Raw genomic sequence first — 23,008 nt, 5'->3', positions numbered from 1 at the left:
TCCATTTTTTTTGCCTAAATATTGATTTATCCTCACCCAAAAGGCAGAGCATATTCTCCAGTCCCTGCAAAGGCTTTGTTCTCACATGTGAACTGATCCACACACCCCTCCAGCCAGCCACGTCAGATGAAGATTCAGAAAGACTGCATGGAGAGGACACTGTGATGGGAGAATCTCCAAGAGTAGTCACACCACTGGGGCTGTGAGGTGGCCACCTTTTGTGTTTTCCTCCTGTGGATGACTGCTCTTCAGGGTAGGACAATGTCTCTTCCAGGAGTCTTTGGAGCTATTATATATGGATTGTTGGACAGAGCTGGAATTAGTGATACTGTGGCTTAATTGTTCATTTCTTCTTTGTTCCACAGGCACAGCAGCAGTGCAGCACGGCTAATCTCCAAGTGGGACATGATGTTGCAACTTATCACCTAATTAATACTATTTCCAATAATGTGACTATGCCACGGAAATAATTCAGAAAAGAAAGGAGTACGCGGGAATTAAGAAAGTTTTAAAAGAGAGAGAAATCCGTTTCCAGACACCAATGGCCAGAATGAGGATACACTGGGACACCGGCCCGTGGCCATGGCAACAGGTAGGAAACAAAGAGGACACCGCAACACGAGCAAAACATAAACTACAGAAATACCGAGGAATGGACAAATAAAGTATGTAAGTGCATCTAAATGAATAAGTAAGTGAAAGATAACACATGTTAGACACTGAAGACAAATAATCTAAGAGATTGTATATAGGTCTTCAGTCTTCACTGTTAGGACTGATCGGACACTGTATGTGTGAGCTATAATGATCACTTCGTTCCCAAAACACAGGCTCTCTAGTGGTTCCAAGAGTCTGTAAGAGTAGAGCAGGAGGTAGAACATTTAGCTATCAGACTCCTCTCCTATGGAACCAGCTCCCACTCTGGGTTCGGGAGGCAGACACTGTCCCAGCATTTAAAGTCAAACTAAAAACCTCCCTCTTTGACAAAGCTTATAGTTAGGGCTGGATCAGGTGAGTCCTGAACCATCCCTTAGTTGTGCTGCTATAGGTTTAGACTGCTGGGGGAACTCCCATTATGCACTGAGCACTTCATCACTTCCCTCTGTCTCTCTGTCTCTCTGCCCCCCCACACTTGTTTATTTATTTATTTAGTTATTTTAACATGTCATCATGTCAAAGTGTCACTTTGTCCTCCCATAGTCCCTCTGGCTCTTCTCTCTCTCTCGTTTCAGATAACTCTGGCACCGGGACTGCAGGATAACAACGACTACCATCACCATTGTTATCATTAATTACAATAACTCAGTAATTCATTAATATATATAATCCTGTTGTAGATCACTACATTGTTATTGTTATAGTCAGCCCAATTATTCCTAGTCTCTCTCTCTCCACCTCATCTCTCTCTTCTCTCCCCCCGCTTTCCACCCATCTCTCCTTTCCTCCCCCCTTTCTTTTCTTTCCTCACCCCAACCGGCCGAGGCAGATGACCGCCCACATTGAGCTTGGTTCTGCCAGAGGTTTCTCCCTGTTAATGAGGGAGTTTTTCCTCTTTACAGTCGCCTGTGCTTGCTCATTGTGGGAACTGTTGGGTTTCTTTATGTTAATATTGTTTTAAGGTCTTGACCTTTAAATGTAAAGTGCCTTGAGATAATGTAAATTATGAATTGGCGCTATATAAATAAAATTTAATTGAATTGAATTAATGAGACAGATGCTCAAGAGAATCTGGATAACAAGAATGGACCTCACTAAGGAGGGGCCCCCATATTTCATCTGAATTTCCCCTCAACCCACGGGGGAAACGTGGGGGGCAAGTGCCTACTGTTGTATTCTTAGTTAGATTTTTTTTTTTATTGCTGAGTTGCTGAATGTTCTTTGGGCTATTGTTTGTTCTCATGGTATATAATATATATATATATATCATGGAGTATAATGCCATTTTCCAAAGCTATAAATGAACAGCATATCATTAGTGTCGTTAAATGTTAATGGGTTAAATAATCCAATTAAAAGGACTAAGATCATTTTGAAAATGAGAAAACTTCAGGCTCAAGTTATCTTCATGCAGGAAACACACCTTTCCCAGGAAGAGCATGAAAAGCTGAAGAAATTTGGTTTTAGAAACACCTATTACAGTACTTGTAAACAAAGGAACAAAAGAGGTGTGGCAATACTTATACAAAACTCAACTAAATTTGAATGTCTAAAAGAAATCAAGGATACAGAATGACGATATATTATAGTGAAGGGGAAACTACAGGAAGAGATGGTTACGTTAATTAATGTATATGCCCCTCCAGAGAGTACTAAACAATTCTTTAAATCATTATTCCCAGTCATGGCCTTAGAATCTGAAGGTATAGTGATATGTGCTGGTGATTTTAATATGATAATGGATCATAGGGTAGACACAACAAGTATAAAAAGAAATAAGACACATATATCTAAATTTGTAAACATGTCGTTGAAGGAACATGGACTGGTTGATGTATGGCGTGAACTGCATCCGAAGGAAAAAGACTATACACATAACTCTACTTTATATAACACCCCTCGCCCGGGGAGTAACTCAATGTAGAACCGCCACTGCCCTTAAGGAAGGTAGATTGCCACCCTCATGTAATGAAGCAATCATATCTGTAATCCCCAAGAGGGTAAAGACGCAGAATATTGTAACAATTACAGACCCATTTCTATGCTCAATGTAGATTACAACATATACACATCCATTATAGCAAGGAGAGATCAGAATTTCATGACAGAATTAATTGACGAGGACCAAACTGGATTTACTACAGGACGACAAACATTAGATAACATAAGAAGGACCCTGCAAATAGTAAACTCGATACAAATGAAGGAAACTAAGGCTATATTGCTGAGTCTTGATGGCGAAAAGGCTTTCGCCATTAAATGCATCGATACAATAAACCAGAATCCTATAGCTAGAATAAAAATGAATGGTAGTCTAACAAAAAGCATAAAGCTACAGAGGGGAACACGCCAAGGATGTTGCCTGTCCCCTCTCCTCTTTGACTTATACATTGAACCTCTGGCGCAGGCTATAAGACAGTGTGAGGAAATAAAGGGAATACATATTAAAAAACAAAAACATGTAATAAGTCTGTTTGCAGACGATGTAATAATATATTTAGAAAGACCTGATACAAGCCTAACACATTTAAGTATATAAGTATATATGGAGACCATTCATTATATAAAACAAATGTGAATAAAACACAGATTCTGGCTTTTAATTATACCCCTTCCCAAGAAATTACAAATGCTTATAAATGGAAATGGAACTCAGAAAGCATAAAATATCTTGGGGTAACCCTAACAAAACAGATAAGCCATCTTCAGAAGATAATTCCAGCCATGTTTTCATTGTGATCAGATTCATATACAAATTAAGAGGATATTGAGAGATGGTCGACCATATCACTGGAGTTCAGTTCAAAGATTGACATTATTAAAATGAACATTTTCCTGAGGCTATTGTATTTCTTCCAATCCCTTACTGTCAAGATACAGTTAGAAAGATTTAAAACCTGGGACAAAATGATATCGCGGTTCATTTGGAGTGGTAAAAAACCAAGAATAAAATATAGCACGCAACAACTGGCTAAGAATCGGGGGGGTATGGCACTCCCAAATTTAAAGGATTATTATGAGGCAGCACAACTTGGTCAAGTGGTGTGACAAGCATTATAACTCCAAATGGAAAGAGATTGAGATGAGGGTGGCTAACAAACCAGTGCAATCCCTTTTGGGCAACATTACATTGATAAAAACTACTAAAAGGTTCAATAGATCCAATAACCTCCCACACACTGACTATCTGGGCTGATTTCAATAAAAGGCATAGATTGGAAAAGAAAGTGAGATTGTTGAGCTGGATTGCATATGATGAAAGATTCAAGCCAAACTTGAGTGACCTGACATACAGGAACTGGGAAAGGAAGGGAATCACTGCCATGTGTACAATACTAAAGAATGGAAACATAATGTCTTTTCAGGACCTTAGAGAAATGTATGGATTAAAAAATTAGGATTTTTTTTAGATAACTACAGCTAAAGGATTATATTATAAGGGAAATAGGGAGCGCACAAATATTAAACGGAGTGATAGATGTACAAATGCGAGTATATAATGGGTCAAAAATCAAGGTGGTATCTGTGTTATATAAAAACCTCAGAGACTGTACGAGTGCTTCAACTGATTACATTAGGGCTAGATGGGAGACAGAGCTGGTCCTGCAGTCAGGCCCCGTGTTCAGCCAGGCAGGGCCTCACAACCAGACACAGGTTAGGTACTAACTATAGGTTAGAGAGCGATTCAGAGGAACTTTATCAATACCTGTATCAAGAAAGATACTTATTAATGGAGGAGGTTGTAATTCATGATTACTCAGAGTAGTGAACCTGACTGAGTATAGAGACGTTTACATTGGTAGAAACCTCCCGTTTGGCACGAAGAAATTCTTCTTTCATTAAATTGTAAAAACTGTGCATGATTGATTTCTTCTGTGGTTGTTTAAAGAATCAGTGGTGTCAGTGATAGTGCTGTGCTTTAGAGTTCTGGGAAACACCACAGAGCAACTACAGGTTACAGATATTATTCATCTTTGGTTCATCATGTTCAGGAGGACAATATTAAGATCAGGACAGAGATTATACAAGGCTGGGTTAGGTATAAATGTGTGTGGTAAAGTATATGAGTTGCTTATGGACGAGGCAGTTATGTGATCCTGTAAGATAACTATAGAATAGATTTTTTTATTTGTATCTGAAAGAACATAGTTCCAAAGAAATCAGGTGTAATCATGACAGTGGATGTATAGTATATAGTATATAGTATATAGAAGCATAGGAAGTGTCCATATCTCCATTTAGCTCAAAATCACAGTGAAAAAATATCACAACAAAACAGCTTCTAAATAAAAGTATTAGATTCTTTTGTAACCCAGGTTAAAAATCTGTATTAAAAACAATAAATTAGTTGATTGAATGAAGACAAGTGAAATTCATGGTGGAAAAATCAATTCATTAATACTACGTTTTGGTTAATAATAAAAAAACAGATGTTTATCTAAAAGGAGAGATAGAACCATAATAAAATAATTTATAGAGAGTTTTAGTTTGAAGGAGACGGGTTGGAGACGGTCTGTCACCCAATCAGAAAAGAAGCCCCGCCCATTGAGCTGATCGGAGCAGGTTCACTTCCTCTGAAGTTGCCGGGAAGAGAGAGAGCAAGGCGCATTAAACCGACACTCACCATAGGAAGATAAAACAAGAAAAGTGGATCAGACTCGGAAAAACTGCCGAAGAAATCTCCCGGGACGACCAGGACCTGTGTGAGCACAGTCGGAGGAACCTCTCGGGAAGAGAAACGCATCGGTGAGCGGCCGTCTTGATGTGCTAAAGGCTAATAGCTAATGCAACGAGTTAAACCGTTAGCATAGGAGCTAACATCGGAGCACTAGCTCCGGTGCTGATTGGCGCGAGAGAGACACTACGACACACCACACATTAATGCTGAAGCCCTGATCCAACATTTTAAAGGTGCATTGTGAGACATTTGTTTGCTCCTTTGTTGCACATAGGGCTGTATTATGTGTGTTTAGCACCTTATTTGTGCATTCTAAGCTCATCCAGCCATATTTTATTAGCTGTGCACATTACATATTTTTCTTTCTAGATGATTGATATTGTTTAATGTGCTAATTACGATGTAAAGAGCACAGGATATTTTGATACTGTTGATTTGGAGTGAGGAAGATTATTTCAATAACATAATCTGATATTTTGAGTGTTGCTTATTTTATTACTGAACATTTTGATAGCATGTTGCAACAGTAATTGAGTAAAATTGTTATTCTCTATTAGGCCTGGGACGATAACAAATTTTGCTGGACGATATATTGTCCCACGAATTATTGCCGATAAATGATATTATTGTCAACATGATAATATATCATAATAATGCACACCCTTTCAAATACAATAAACTTTTATTTTTCAGTGAATTTTACCATCGTAATTGTAATTTCAGGAAAATATCCTAAATAAATAAATAAATAAAACAAACAAAAAATAAAATGGACTCTCAGTCTCTGTTAGCAAAAACAGCACTCAAATATAAAACCACACACAACCAAGACAATAAATAAAATGGCTTATCAAGTCTCGATTAACAAAATTGCACTTAAATAAATATTGAACATTTAGGCCGTTTGTGACATGTATTTTCTCGCAGGCAATTCGTTCTGTCTGTCAAACGTTTGCAGCATCTCTCTCAATGCTGGCTTTTCAACTGTACTAAAGGGCAGCATTTCTTTTGCGATGCAGCGAACTACACTTTCTGTGAGCGCACACCATTTTTGCTCCATTTATATTTACTTTGTCGACCAAACGCCTCAGTGAGTGTTGAGGCTCTGCATCTCGAGGTGCACTTTTTTTTCCCCAGCTGGGAACACTGGGTCGGGTGGTTGTGCTTTAGGTGGGCATGCAACTTTGTTGTGTTGCCTTTTTTTGTTGCCTCCACTTTTGAACTGGCTCATCCGTGTTGATGGGCTCACCTTGCTCATTCGGTTTGAAGCCGAAATATTCCCACACCGGGCTGTGGCATTAGGCTTTGCAATCATCTTTTTTCCTCGCATTGCTCCGCACAACGCTCACTTGCTGCACTCTGTGTGTGTGGAGCATACACTGTATATAAAGATGGACGTAGTGTCCGTGACGTCACCCGTTGGTTTCTGAAGAGTGAAAATGAGGCTGGTAGTGGGCGTTTCACCCAGCGCCATCTTGCCGGGGCCTGACTCCTCCTAGTTCCTGGCTAACCCATACATGGGCAAAGAGGAGGCGCGCGAGTGGACGCTAGGTGGGCTGAGTGAAGACTGACAACTGAGCCACGCCCACAGAGCTTATCCTTACCTGGTTAGCTCATGCTAAGGAGCTAGGCTTAATGCTACCCGCTACTGCTAACCGGCTATCACTGCGGTGTTGTTGCTCCTGGATGGTCGCGGTCGTAACAACGAACACACTGAAACTTTACAACAACAAAACCTATTGATTTATTTATTATCATAACCATACCACATTTACTTACATGCCTCAAGTGGTTTTTAATGTTATTGTGGTAATTTACCTTTTATTTAACACATATAATGAACAGTTTGAAGCAACTACTTTTAGTAAAGGGTTGTGTTTTGTCATTTTATTGTAATTTTAATAAGTTAATACTAATAAGCTGCATGTGTAAGTTGCATGTGATAGTAACTATGTTTCACAAATGTTCACAACCTCTTTTTTTAGCCTGTTATGGAATTCACAGTGAATTAGACCCAGTGCAGATGTGTAATTATATAACAGTTTAGATATGATTATAATCTCCTCACACCATATTTATTATATATGTATCTGTTTTCACACTGAGAGAAGTTGACGGACTTGATGTGGACTGTTATCAACAGCACTGTGAGAGATTATCACCTTGAATATTACAGATGTGGTAGAAAGACATTTTTTTGTACAATTTTTATTTTTTTTAGTACATCAGTTTGGCTGAAATCTGTGGTGCTTTCACCTGCTGAACACAGAATAAACTATAAGTACCAGTCTTGGCTGCTTAACACAGCTGATATTGTGTAAAAATTATTGTAGGCTATTGTATTGTACAGTAACTGTAAATAATCGTGTTTCTCCTCTGTTCCTTAATATCTACAGATATGACAATGATTTCAGCATAAAATATCCTTTAATGTGACTTTTTTCATTTCATTACATGAAGCACTGTAACACCTGATGTCCTCTGAATCCACTGTGGCAGCAGCAACAAGGTGGAGATCGGCAGCTTCAGGCTGGTCAACATGTTAATAATATTGAGTCAATTTCTATATCCATTATGGTTGGTAAAATTAACACTGTTATCACAACAATGTTCATCTTTTACTTTCTGATTTGATAAACTTTAGATAAAAAGTCTTTTCTTTTTTGCCATAAGAGACAGAACACGGTCAGCACAGCTGTGTCCCTCAGGTTCGTCCGTCCCTAATAAAATGACAGGAAACATAAAAGTATGGCATTATTGCCGAGATAAGTGTTACTTTCAAACAAAGTCTATGTCCTTATATTCTGTAGATATTCAACTATGTATTTGAATATGGTTTGGGATTAAACAGTGTACTACAATGAATGTGCAGTATGGAGTTCTTTCACATTAAAAGTATTGCATTTATAATGTAATGCATCATGTGCAATAATTTGCTTTAATTGTTAGTAAGTTATGAAAACAGGTCTATACCTGGTAGGTAAACTGTTCATTCATAAATAAAGTCCAGCTCAACAAGTTTCACACTGCAGCAGCTGCACTAACGTTATTTCTGAACCAATAATCTAATAAAACATTATTACTAAAGTTACCCACTAAAGTTACCCACAGTAATGTAGTCAAGCCTCAAGTGGCCACCCAGTGAACTGCAGTTTTTTGCACTTCCGCAGTGGCCTCAGCGCTCAGCCCGGGATGTTGCCGCTTGGTGTGGAGCCAATGCTAGCGGCCCTGCCTCCCCCCACAGAGACAAAGAGACTGGATGACTGACAAGAGGGTTCACTCCGTTCATTCCGCTATGGAACAAACGCCCCCAGGTGCTGAGACCGAGCACAGAGTGAACCCTCTAGTCATCCAGTCTGCTTGGAGGCGAGAGAAGAGGAAAACAAACGCGCATGCACATGGCAATATATCGAGGCCGGAAAAATTATAGAGTTCATTTTAATTTATCGTGCGATTAATTGATTTATTGATATCGGCCCAGGCCTATTCTCTATTGATAAAGAGTTTATGTAGATTTAACATGATTAATGTACTATAATTCATTTTTTGAGATTTGAGAAAATTAAGATGAATGCTCTGATCCAACTTATCGTAGGTCAGGTTTTTTGATGGACCCATTGATAGTTTGACCTACCTGGTCAAACATGTTGGAGCCAGTCAAAGTTTGATGGCGAGCCAGACCCCGGAGGATACTTAGAGATACTACGCCGTGGAACCTGAATCCTTTTACACTTCACACACACACACACACACACACACACACACACACACACACACACACACACACACCATCCACGCAACAGTGCGGTGGGACTGATTTTCCACCTTCACGGTGTTGACTGAACAGTGACTGAAAACAGGTGAACTGAACTTTAGAAAAAACGCAGTTGCAAAACTTTATTTTATTTTAATTTTTTATACTTACGCGGGTAAGAGTTGTGATAATTTGTGTGATTGATGTTTTTATTCATCCTTCCCATCCTGTAATAAATAGGAAAGCGTTATTGTTTCTTAAAGAGTATACTGAGTTTGATCAATCCTGGGCTCCATATTCGATCTTAGAACTTCTGATTTCACAGGTTATTGAACCTAGTTACTATTTTTCAGTACTATTCTCTTTTCCTCTCAGAAGGGTTACACGTGTATAATTTTATTTCATAATACATGATAATATTGGATCATTCATTTGTATTTATCAGCATGTAAGCTTGTTGCAGTGTCTCAAACCCAGTTTCTCATCAATGTCACAGAAGAACAACAATGAAATGGATGGCTACACACCAGAATTTTATGGACCTGAGGGAAGAAAGTGACCTTACTTTGGAGGAGATGGACGACAAGGAGTTGTTGGACATGGTCTGGGCAGTGGTCAACAAACTGTCAGAGGACACAAATAACCATCCACTTCCTCAAGATGTCCCTGCTCAGGAATGGCATGACTTGTTCAACTGGACTGGTTCTGATGAGGACCCCCCCCCAATAGCATCACCTCTCAGCTTGGAGCAGCATCCTCCTGAAACCCAATGGTGAACTGGCTGCTGCCATAAACCACCAGCAGCTAAGTGTCCTGCAGTCAGGCCCCGTGTTCAGCCAGGCAGGGCCTCACATCCAGACACAGGTAAGGTACTAACTATAGGTTAGAGAGCAATTCAGAGGAACTTTATCAATACCTGTATCAAGAAAGATACTTATTAATGGAGGAGGGGGTAATTCATGAGTACTCAGAGTAGTGAACCTGACTGAGTGTAGAGACGTTTACATTGGTAGAAACCTCCCGTTTGGCACGAAGAAATTCTTCTTTCATTAAATTGTAAAAACTGTGCATGATTGATCTCTTCTGTAGTTGATTAAAGAATCAATGGTGTCAGTGATAGTGCTGTGCTTTCGAGTTCTGGGAAACACCACAGAGCAACTACAGGTTACAGATATTATTCATCTTTGGTTCATCATGTTCAGGAGGACAATATTAAGATCAGAACAGAGATTATACAAGGCTGGGTTAGGTATAAATGTGTGTGGTGGTGGTTTTAACTCCGACACCAAGGGGACAGATGACACAGAGGATGCAGGTTGTCTTATCTCTTATTTTGTGTCTGTTCTTGTCTCCAGTTCAACAATGTGTCATCAGGGAAGCTGACCAAACACCTGGAGGTGAGGCTGGCTCCTGTTGGATTATTGTAAGTATCACACACATTAATGCAAACACACCTCTGAGCTACTGTTTCTATTTGTCTTCTTATGTGTCTGATTGTGTTCATGTAGCAAAGGAAAGGGGGTTTACGGGGCTCCAGGAGACAGCCTTCCTTTTCCCGTGAACAACCGCCACTCACAGTAGGTCTGCCTGACTAGTTCACAGTCACCTTGTCTGTCATGAATTTATATTTCTTCGATTGAGATGCTTTCATGTTCTTTTCTTTCCTCACAGTTTTAAACATTGGTAATTCGTGCTTTCTGTGTTTTTTCTGTTTTTCCACAGAAAGAGAAAATGTGAGAGCTAGCAGGATGATGACATGCCGTACGTCAAGCTTTCGAAGACGGAACAGACACTAAACGCTGTTGCTGAGCTCGAAACTCCTGACTGTGCAGTCGTTGACCCCAACGTTGAAAAGAGAGTATGTGTCTTTGTTTTTTAGGTTTGAGACTCTGTGTCACACAAACCTCATCCAGCTGTGTCTATGACCACACTTCTAAAACCGTTCTCTAACTATAATTCTTGACATCATGACACATCTATATATCCAGATTTAACATGTGCAAAACAAGAAAGACACCAGTTCATTGTTGATATATGCATTATGATATATACCAAATAGATATTAGAAATATAATAAAACAAATGATTTACCGAAATAAAATTAAAATCGCATTTATAAAAATACTAAATACATACAGATATACATGCATTTATACTTCTGACCAAATGTATTTATGCAAATATTTTAATGACCTCTTTACTTATAGTAGAGTAGGTTTTAATAATGTGACTTTACTTTTACTTTTGTTAATATAAAGTATTCTGTTACATTTCATTACTGGATGAATAAGAAGTATTTCAGTGGGCAGAGAAGAGACGGGGACTTTGATACTGAGGTTGTGGTTTTAACTCTCTGACACCAAGGGGAGAGATGACACAGAGGATGCAGGTTGTCTTATCTCTTATTTTGTGTCTGTTCTTGTCTCCAGTTCAACAATGTGCCAACAGTGAAGCTGACCAAACACCTGGAGGTGAGGCTGGCTCCTGTTGGATTATTGTAAGTATCACACACATTAATGCAAACACACACACCTACGTCTGAGCCTCCGTTTGTATCTGTCTTCTAATGTGTCTGATTGTGTTCATGTAGCAAAGGAAAGGTGATTTAAGGGGCTCCAGGAGACAGAGTTCCTTCTCCCTGTCCAGACACAGAAGGCTCTGGAAGAGATGGCAGCTGACACTGTCGCTGCTGTGGTGATGATGGTGGCTTAAGAGACATAGAAATTGCCACCACAATATCCAACCAGATATTTTGTAATTTATCTGACCACCTCTCGTTTATCCAACCGGACATTGTTGTATATCCAACCAGATATTTTGTAATTTATCCAACCACCTTTCATTTAAAAAAAATGAGAAACCTTGGTGAGACAAACAAGGGGTGTTTGGATAAATCTATGAAGTGGGATGATTCAGATCTGTACGGACATTTTAAGGTCCTCATCAGTGCATAAAAGCAGAAGAGATCATTCTGTGCTTGGTTTCTCCTCAGAAACAGATCTCTGTCTGCTCGACAAGCTTTAAAATGATGGAGTACATGACAGTGGTTTTCCGATGGTGCCGTGTGCCACAGCCTCACATCAATTAACCCACATCAGGTCTTGGTGGTACATGAGCAGGTGGAACTGTACAGAAAATGAGACCCAGCATTTGAGAGTTATTTGCGCTCACCTATCCAGCGCTGGTGTTTGGAGCTATATAGCCAAAGTGTTCTCTACAATGAAGAAGCTATGGGCAGACCTGACGTTTAATCTATTGGGCTCTTTTGAGCTTTTGAGTTATTGTTGACAGATAAACAACCATTGACTGAAATTGTCAACCAATCTAGTGTCACATACACTGAGATTCAGCCAGGAGTTAGCTTCTACGAAAATGTCATGAAGACAGTAGCATTGGTGAAAGCGTGCAGTCGGACCCTAAGAAAAGAGCTGACCGTTGCAGACCATAGGATGATGTTTAAGCTGTCCTGCAGACATGTAAGTACTGAGCACATCCTCTCTTAAACTTTTTTTTTCTCAAAAAAAAAAAAAGAAAGAAGTTTATATACTCCTTTTCCACAAATCGTTTGTTTGTTTCATGCCACCCTGACAGGAACCCCACAGCCTGGTAGTGTTGCCACCTGGGTCTGCCACCAACATGATCACAGTGCGATGCACTGAGCCCCAGACGATATATGACCTTATGCCGAAGCATGGCTTACATTGCTCCTGTAATGGAAATTTTTACATTTGTGTATGTTTAATTGCATGATGTATGTATGTGAATGACTGACCAAAGAGTTGACCAAATTGTTAATCTAAAAGGGTAACCTTAAGGTTTATGATGGTGGCTTAAGAGACTTGAGTTTTATGGCCTTGAGAAACCACAACTTTATGGTATCTCTTGGTATCTCTGATTGGGATCTCACACCTGGGGTCTCACAGGGGGGTCATCCACAGAACATGTAAATAAATGGACAGGATATCTCCTCCACTGAGAGAAACTACAGGAGGGTAATAAATACCTTTGCATGCTTAGTGGGAGGGGGCTGCGAGTTATAGGAACACTGATTCTCCTATGTTCTTTGCTCATTTGTGCATGTCATTCAGGTGATGTGTACTGATGAGTCCATCTGCAGATGCTGAATTAAACTTTCAGAAAGAAGTGCCTGTTTCACAGAAATTGCCACCACAATTTTGGTGTTGTCGGCAGGATCACTCTTGTGAGTAGACACTCTGTTTCTCTGGGCTGAAAGGTAAAACTGAGCAGGGAGTCTGGGACTCTGACCTCAACCTCCCTGACAAAAGAAGGTAGAGATGTGAGGGCCTGATGCCTGAGAACCAAAGAGTGCTCTCACTGCTGTGATCCAGCGGACCAATTAGCACAAAGACACTGTCTTTCTGGGAAGACAAATTCAGAAGGGAAACGGTCCTCTCACAGGTTGAGTGACAGACGTGTCTGCATGGCAAGGTTTGGAACCGATATAGAATCAAGGAATCTTCGGGTGATCTTGGAGATCACGGGTGGTCTTGGAGACCACAGAGTTAATATAGAATAAGCCTGTTGGTGATCTTAGAGAAGGTCACATAGTTAATTGGGAACTAATGAGTATGGTATTAGAATAAGCAGGTTGGTGATCCGAGAGGAGGTCACAGAGTTAAGGAGTATTGATATATACAAGATATAATAATAGGAATATACGGAGTGTTTGTTGATTTTAATACACTTGTTATATTGGTTTCTGATGTCGAGTTCATGATTTAACAAACTATGATATAATATAGTAAATAGAGTTTTGCACTGGAGATGTGACTGGGACTGAAGGACTGAGACCTGAGCCAGGATCATCTCGACACTGCCATGAATCTGCTTTAAGAAGAGAGAGAGAGACGTTCTCAACCCCCAAAGGTAAGTACATTTAAGTAAATTTAAGTATATTAGGGGTATAATTGGCTTTTTGAGGTTATTAAGAAAGACTAAAATCCTAAAATTAAAATCCTAACAAGAAATTTTTAACAAGAGTAAATTAAAAAGAACGGATTAAAATAAATTAGGGAATTTCTAAATGTCTTTTCCCATATCAGCATAACTTTGGTCCTCCAAATTTTGTATTTTGTTGAACAAATGGGGAGTTTAAATTGATAAATAAGAGTTATGTTAAGACTGCTGCGACAACCTATTAGAGAAATGGGTTTAAACATTGGTAAAGGAAAGAAAGATAAGGATAATGCTAATCCACTTCAACTTTCTTTTCTTAATGTTCAGTATATGTTAATAAGTGATGGTAAGCGTAGAGTTAGAGAGGAACGAGTTAGTGAGGACAAATTAGAAGGAAAAAAAGAAATGTAGGGATATTTGTACTGGAGCGTGTGAATTTTGGTTAACTGAAGTGAATATCAGGGACAGTTTACAGAAGGTAGGGATTGAACTAATCTCCAAGTCTCAGTGTGTCCGACTCGACCCTGATCTGGACTCAGCTCCACCGAGAGGGCAGATTTACTCACCCAAGTGTAATTACAGATGTTATGCTAACACAAAGGATGGTAAAGAAGGTTAGAGTAAGTAGTTAAAGAATGTGATAGAGAAAGTTAGATTAAAGATTAACGATAGGTTAGGTTGGTTATACTAGAATAGTAATCACTGTGTTGTCTCAGTAGCTTAGATTGACTCACTGGACAAATTGTTTAAGGTATCAAATTCTGATCTCCATGTTATATTAAGCAAAGGAGAACAAAAACAATTGATATTGAAAGTTTTGGAACTTTGGACCAAAAGGGGTTATGGGAAGGGAAAAAACATCTAATCCCAATAATAAAAATAATTTAATCAGGGGTTTAGAGGTAAATCACAAAAGATTTCTGCAGTGATAAATGCAATTAGGACTGTGGAATTTATTATTGTCAGACTGAACACTTTTCAAAAGCTAGGTGACTCAGATACAGTACAGCTGATAAATGCAGATATGAAGCTGTTTGTGGACGACTCAGCATTAAAAGATCCAGCAACTGGTAGAAGCCAAGTGGGTTTTGATGTTACAACTTTGAATGACAAATTTGGCTGAATCACTCATTACATTATTCTGCAGAAGCTGCAGAATTGGTTGCATTGATTGAGAAATGCAAATATGTAAGTGACAGGTGTCAACATATACACTGGTAGCAGGTATGCATTGGGAGTGGTATATGATTTGGCAGATTTTTGGCTAAAGGAAAATTCTCAAAACCATTACCTAACATACATTGGTTGCTGTTCTGATTGACGCTGTGTTGTTATTCAAACTAATTGCGTTCTGCAAATGTGAAGCATTTTTATAAAGACTTTTCAGTTTCGCAGGGGAATGTGAGAGCAGAAGCTGCTGCAAAAGCTGCAGCAAAGCACAGTCTGCTTGTCCGAGGTGTTTCTGAATCTGATAGGTCATTAACACCTAATGTATTTGATGGGTCATTAACATTTAAATACAGATTTACAGGAGCTGCAGATAAGGGCAGCTCAGTTAAAAACAAACAAAAAATAACTGTTTGAAGGAAAGTGGATTGTTTGGTGGCTATACATTTTGGTCTGGAACAAATGGGAAATCCTGTTTAGCAAGATATATGTTTCCTCATAGTTGACACATGGTCAGAACCAAGTGTCAAAGGGGGGATGCCAAATGTAGGAAGAGATACAGATATATTGGCTTACAAAAGAATTGTCAAACTCACAAATTACTCACAAATTTTTTTTTAATTTTCATTAGAGTTATATAATTGGTACTATATAAAGAGGAATCCAGAATTATATAAAGTGAACTGATTTTATGGAAGGACAAAGTGAGGGAAAGCAATACTGTCTTGATTTTATTGACATGTGTGTTTCTCCACATTTAAACAGGACTCTTCAGCAGTTGCAAAGGCACTGCTCAGGGAAATGTTTTATTGTGCAACCTGTCCCCTATGCTTTTTGAGATCCACAGATAGGTGAATGAAGCCCTACCAAAATCCATAGATGGCAGTGAAGGCTGCTGAAAGATCAACTTGGATGTATGCAAGCCATTGCAGGGAGGTTCCTGAGCAAGAAGTGGATTCTTCAGAACACAGTGTGCATTGATGTCAGTGAGTGCACCTCAGCCTTCAACTGCTTTGTGTCCGCGAGCAAGGAGGGGGTGGAAATCTCTAGGACCACACGTCTCCAATCTCACGAAGAGGCGGCACATTGATTAGGGGGTTGGCTAGGGTGACGCTGCTGATAAACGATGACGCCGACAGACAAACAGTGACACCTGATGGGACGACTGGGATGCAGTTCGAGGGAAAAGATGTGTTCCCTGTTCTTGCTCACAGTCATCATCGTCCTGCCAACATTGCTATGGCAGGTGAAACCTTGGCAGGAAGAACAACACCAAACTAAACTGAGCATCATAAGCAGAACAAAAAATGGAAACTCTTGTTTGAACTGACAAAGCCTGAAGTCAATTCATGGTATGCAGCCATGAAGACAACTGCGAGAAAAGATCACCAATGAGAGACCTTACCTCAATTACTTCCATACAGATTGCACTCACTATTATGTGCCATGAAGATATGAGTGTTCCAAGTTGACAGTGTCTTCAAAGGATTTGGGGGACTCTTCCCATGGTGGGGAAATGTGCGAACATCACACACAGAATAGATGGGATTGTACTTTGGATATGATGCTCACCAGCCAAGGAGGTGTTGGTCACATAATCTTTTTTGCTGCACATACATAAATGGTTGTAAATGGTTGTATTTATATAGCGCTTTTCTAGTCTTGATGACCACTCAAAGCGCTTGACACTACAGTTTGCCATTCACCCATTCACACACATTCATACATACAGTGCTTCTATAGCTAGCACTTTTTTGTTGCTCTATTGGGCAGTTCGGGGTTCAGTATCTTGCCTAAGGACACTTTGGCATGCAGATGGGAAGACTGGGGATTGAACTTCCGACCTTCTGGTTGGAGGACGACCGCTCTACCCCTCAGCCACAGCCACCCCCATGCATACACACATACATGCATACTGTACATCTGACAATGTGGTGCATATTGTTTTTCATTTAAATTACCTATTGTTTGAGGAAAAGAACAAGGACACACAGATTCCTGAAGCATGGAATTGGTGGTCATAGTGAATTTTAAATGTGAAAAATGTGTCATTGGAATTTTTGACATCGATTCAGATTTTTGTTTGTATTTAAGTGTTGTTGGTCTGGTGTATTGTTATTTGTGTACTATTTGTGTACTTTAATGAAGAATGCAATTGGATATGTTAAATTTCCGGGCCCTCGTCTAGAATGAAATTCTCAATTTCAAGATGATGAGTTTGTCTGAAAATGATTGTTGTTTAGTGAGCATAAAATGCTCAAAGTGGGAAATGTAATGGAAATGTTTACATTTGTGTATGTTTAATTGCATGAGCAAACATGTATGTGGATGACTGACCAAAGAGTTGACCAAATTGTTAATCTAAAAGGTTTAACCTTAAGGTTTACGATGGTGCCTTAAGGTTTACGATGGTGGCTTAAGAGACTTGAGTTTTATGGCCTCGAAAAACCAAAACTTTATGGTATCTCATTGTATCTCTGATTGGGATCAAACAACTGGGATCTCACAGGGGGGGTCATCCAAAGAACATGTAAACAAAAGGACAGGATGTCTCCTCCACTGAGTGAAACTACAGAAGGGTAATATATACCTTTGCACGCTTAGTGGGAGGGGGCTGCGAGTTATAAGAACACAGATTCTCCTATGTTCTTTGCTCATTTGTGCATGTCATTCAGGTGATGTGTACTGATGAGTCCATCTGCAGATGCTGAATTAAACTTTCAGAAAGAAGTGTTTGACTTTGTGCTTGTTTCACAGAAATTGCCACCACAATATCTTAATTACTAGGTATTTGAGATGGTAGTGAATATTCCTATGGACCCTGAAGTTTACTTGATGGTCATTGGCTCAGAGGAAATGCAGTGTGTAGCTATGCATCTCTCAGTGTATGTATGCTACACAATGGAAACGCAACCATGTTCACCTGCAGAACAGCCATGTCTACCATTTACCTTATTTTGTCAACCTTTAAATGACTTAAGTATAAAAATAGAAATACAGAAATAAATAAATGTGTAGATAAATAAATGTCTTAAATTTATTTCCACATTTATTTATTTCTGTATTTCTGTGACTGTATGCTCGGTCAGAGGACTGTGATGATCCAGTTCTACTACTTCAGCCTGTCAATGCTGGCTGTTGTGCAGTAGTTGCAGTGTTGTGTCAGTTAACACTTAAAGGGAACGAGTTAGAAAAACGAAAAGGTGAAAAACCTCACATACTGGTCTGATTTGTAAGTTTGGTTGTTCAAATGTGTAAAATACGTTTTTGAGGCTCTAACCCACATAACAAAAGACATTTTGTCTGTAGAATTGTGTCGATGCAGACGTTTGTTGTGTAGTTTTCATAATGCTCACAGTATCCCACATTTTGCCTCTGCACAGTCTCACCATATGTGGGGCTGATGTGTTAAACTGTTTTAATGTCAAGGCATGTTTTAAGATGCATTGATATGCAACATTGTTCTTGGTCAAGATTTTATGGACCGGTTATCTCAGATTTGAATCCTTGTACACCACTACCACAGCCACATAAAAGACTTCCAAAGGAAATGAATCCTGGAGAGGGCCTTTGTGTCCAATTAGCAGTCCAACCTGCATTCCTTTCCTTATCACGTCAAGAGTTTCTCTATGAACCTGAAGACATAAAAATATAAATAAGACATGACATTAACAGGACAAAGAGCTGGTGTTCGGTGTGTTGTTTTAGAGTAGGTATGTGTGCATGCGTGTTCGTGTTTATGTGCGCATGTTTGTGTGTAGAGTGCAGTGACCAACACAAAGGGGAGAAGACTGCAAATCCCTGCTCTGAAGTTTCTGTGGTGACAAAAGTTACCACATTATATTAAACCTTAATCTAAACATGATGAATCATGTTTAAGTATTCAAGCCATTTAAGACTGTTTAAGGCATGCAGAAACCCCATCAATATCGGGGGTGTATGTAGAGTGAATGATAATTTTTTACATCATTACGCTCGTTTTCACTGAAAAACATTAAAAAGATATAGTTCAGGTTTTTTTGAAGTTGTATGAGGTTCTTCTCCATAGTCAGTGTATTACTACCATCTACTGTAGGCAATACACTGACTGGAGAAGTACCTCATACAACCCCACTTCAACAAACATGAACTATCCCTTTAAGATGATTATTGCAGGGATCTGTACCAAAAAAAGTTAGATGTTTTCTTTAGTCTGTAGAATATGATGTGTAGGCCAGGAAAACTATGCTGCACGATTTAAAGATTGCAGAAAGCCATATTGCTATTTCAATAAAATTTCAATTAATTGTTCATCCCTACACTGTAAACCCAAATAAGTTACCAGAACTCATAAAAATTGAGGTAATTGATTGCCTCAATTTTTTTAAGCTGATCAACTTAAAAGTCAAATTTTTCCAGAACATAAAAGTTTGGATTACTTGTACCTTTTGATAACAGTTAATTTAAATGAAGTGCTCAAATATTTGCAGTTAATTTGACTTACAGTTTTCTGTTAAGGAAACTCAATTATTATCAGTTACTATTACTTAAAGGTTCCAGTTTTCAAACCACAGAACTTAAAAAAATAAGTAGACAACCACATCTTTTTATGTTAACAAAACTCAATGTTTATAAGTTTGTGTTGTCATTGTTTGAAGTACACTTTAGTCAAATATGTTGAGTTAGTATACCTAAAAACATGTGACTCAAAACGTAAAATCTTTGAGGCAATTGATTGATATAATTTATCATTATTTAACCAAGTCCCTTTGAGATCCAATACCTATTTTACAAGGGAGACCTGGGTCTCACTGTAAGAGGTAAAAAACAGAAGATCCATGTTCTGCACACATGAATCAGCCAATTTACCAGAGAATCTAAGTGGTGTGAGATAGACTGAAACTAAGCTAAAGGACATATACAGGAAATTGTTTTACTGAACATCTTATCACTTTGAACAAAATGCCAATTCAGTTCCTTTGTAGCGTGGAGAAAGAAAACAGACCATCAAGAAAACTGTATGGGTAGACTAAACAAAGGTAAGTCCTAAAACATGTTAGTATTTTGATGAACAATTTACATAATACACAGTAGTATCTCACTGTGCAGGTTCTGAAAAATCCAGAGACGTCTTTGTGCAGATACACAGGAAGGGCATGGAGAACGGTAGTGCGCTTGGTGTGGATGTCATGGATAACCTATTCAGATAAAAATAGAATTCTATATACTGCAGAGTTTACTGAACAAAGCTGATTTTAAACAGTCAAATCAAAATATATGTCCACAAATAACCTGTTCAAATCTTTAATGCAATCAGACAAATAGCAAACACAAAGTGGACTAATTGCAAATTTCAAAAAGCTCATTTGAATCATTAAACCTGTCCAATGTTCCACTGGTTCAACCTATGAAGGAAGATGGCAGTCAAGCTCAGCATAGAATGTGTTGAGCAGGTTCTGATTCATAATCCACTGTATCTCTGCATACAACTAAATTGAAGTAATAGCAAGAGGACAATACAGCAACAACACTTAAACCGTTCAATTTGAAGAATCTCACACACATTTATCAAGCAGCAAATAGCTACCAAATGAGTAAGAATCACAATTTTCACTTTAAAGAGAGAGCTGATCCATATTACCATGAGCTCGTTCACTGGTGGGCAGGACATCACTGTGGTCTGTCGGCGCAGGGGAAATGTGGTCTCCATCATCTTTCCAATGAGGGGCAGGTTCTTCTATGTCTTCTTGACTTCTTCAACAATTGTCTGCCTCAACTGCTCAAGGCTTGAAGGATCCTTTCCTTGGGGAAAGTTGGGTAGGAAGTTGACTTCTGCTCGTGTAACCCCGATTAGATTTAGAGTACTAGAAAATACCGGGTTCCTTAAATGCATCGTATGGTAGTTTTTTGGCCGGTATTCAGATTTCCGCAACGCGCCTTGACCTGCAGCTCTCGGTGTGTGAGGGCGTGACACGAAAAAAAAGAGCAGAGAACTGAGAGAAGTCAGAAAAACTCCGTGCTGCTGCGAAGCACTCTGTTCTCCAATTAGCATATGATTAAGAGTTTTTAGCAGTGAACCATGAACGAGTACCTACCTCTAAGACACCGAAGTTGGTTGTAGGAGAGGCTCCGTCAGGGTGTTTTCCTCAATTTTAGAACTATTCTGACAGTTTTTTTTTTCAGGGACAATTCTGTCTGTGCCATGTGAGGAACTGCTTCATCGAGGTCCAGGACTTCATTGCTGTTCGTGGATGCCTTCTGCGTGCCAGGACATCGACACGAGGATGCTTGCCGTACTAGGAGGGCAGTAGGAACCAAAACAAAAGGAAACCCACCTGAGAAGGTCTTTATCCATTTCTTTGCTACTTTATTCTGCCTGAAACTCAGGTTGTTTTTTGTTCTTGGGCCCAAGACTAACCAATAAATGACAGTTGACAACCAAGATAAACTGATAACTGACTAAAACTGACATCATAAGGAAACTGAAGGTTGACAACCGAGGAACATTCAAAGTAAAATGGTTCAAACCAGTGAGACAAACAACTTTAAGTGAATTTAAACGACTATAACTGAGAAACAGTGAAGTGGTACCACATTTATTAATTTTTTTTCCTAAAACAAAGTGCATTTGTGTATTGAAGTGTATTGAAATACTTTATTTTAGTTTTACATTCATTTTGGTTGTTTAAATTGTTTCTTTGTGGTATATTTGAGTTAATTATTTTACATGAAGCTGTTCCTACTTAAACAGAAGTTAAATGAAACTGAAAAGGATATTTATATAAAGATAATTTTCTGTTTCATAAAACTGTGGTCCTGTGTGTTGTGTGTGTTGGAGGTCTTATTTACTCCCTTACAGAGCCTGCTACTGCCAATCTCCTTTCCCAAACCTAGAAGATGAGTGAGCGTGAATCTGAGTAAACCATCGATAATTCTGAGCTGAATGGTCCTAGGTCTAAGATTTTTGATACAGACCTGAGATTTAGATATTGTAGATATTATACTTAGGTCAGCAGCATAGATCTCTTCTGTAAGAGAGAGGGACACACGTCCAGGTTACACTCGCTTGGGTCTTTTAATATTGGAATGTGAAGGTTCATTTTCAGGAATACTCCTACTTCTTTTTCGAGCATTAACAGTGACCTCCTGACATCCAGTCCATCTCATCTTGTTCCTGTAATTGCCCACCTTAAACTTGATGCTGTTTTTCCATCCATTCCAGCCAGTCTCAGATCCTGCTTCCTTCAAGCTACAAGAGCCTCAGTAGCCATTGCAGTCTCTTTATCACTTTGGTAAACCTTAAAACCATATAAAGTAGATGCAAACATTTCTAAAATGTCATGCTTTAGCTCTCATCAACTTAAGGTGTCTGTTTTTCTTCTCATATTCGGCATTTCCATATTTAAGTTTCAGTTCAACATCAAGCACAAATGTGGGAACTGGAAAAGGACCTGGAGGCCACCTGCTGAGACGTTCTGGAGATGACACATCTGAAAGTAGATCAGTAGATGGAGTAGAGCTGGAGTCTTGCGAAAGTGAGATGGCATCGTCCTTGCCATCAATGGTCACCTTTGATGTCCTGTAGATTGTGTCACTAGTTGTTTGTTCTCTAATGTGTACTTGAGCAACCTCTGGTAGAGCTGAAACCAGAACAGAGTCAACCCTGGATACCTGAGTTTTTGGCTTGAAAAATGATGGTGCAGCAAGATGATATGCTGTCATGTGTTGGTGTCTGATTGCCATTGTCTTCAAAATATTTTTGAAATGTTGAGCGTCATGCAGTGTTAATTTTGTTGACAAAGACTATGACGAAAAATAGTCGTCAACAAACCTTTTGTTATTGAAGGAGTTCTTCT

General features: G+C 39.1%; 2 long non-coding RNA genes across 2 annotated transcripts in view; one reads left to right on the top strand and one right to left on the bottom strand.

The window, feature by feature from the left end:
• Nucleotides 1–23,008, bottom strand: part of LOC138405483 (uncharacterized) — a 146,449-nt gene that overhangs the window by 91,552 nt on the left and 31,889 nt on the right. The gene's annotated exons all lie outside the window — the stretch shown is intronic.
• On the top strand, nt 10,505–12,869 carry LOC138405448 (uncharacterized). Its single transcript, XR_011239187.1, has 4 exons — nt 10,505–10,666; nt 10,812–10,947; nt 11,519–12,565; nt 12,681–12,869. It is a non-coding gene; the product is annotated as an uncharacterized lncRNA (long non-coding RNA).

Source organism: Paralichthys olivaceus, chromosome 18 (assembly GCF_024713975.1).
Source record: "Paralichthys olivaceus isolate ysfri-2021 chromosome 18, ASM2471397v2, whole genome shotgun sequence".
Lineage (NCBI taxonomy): Eukaryota > Metazoa > Chordata > Actinopteri > Pleuronectiformes > Paralichthyidae > Paralichthys > Paralichthys olivaceus.
The sequence above is the reverse complement of the archived record's forward strand: the minus strand, read 5'-3'. Positions and strand labels throughout refer to the sequence as shown.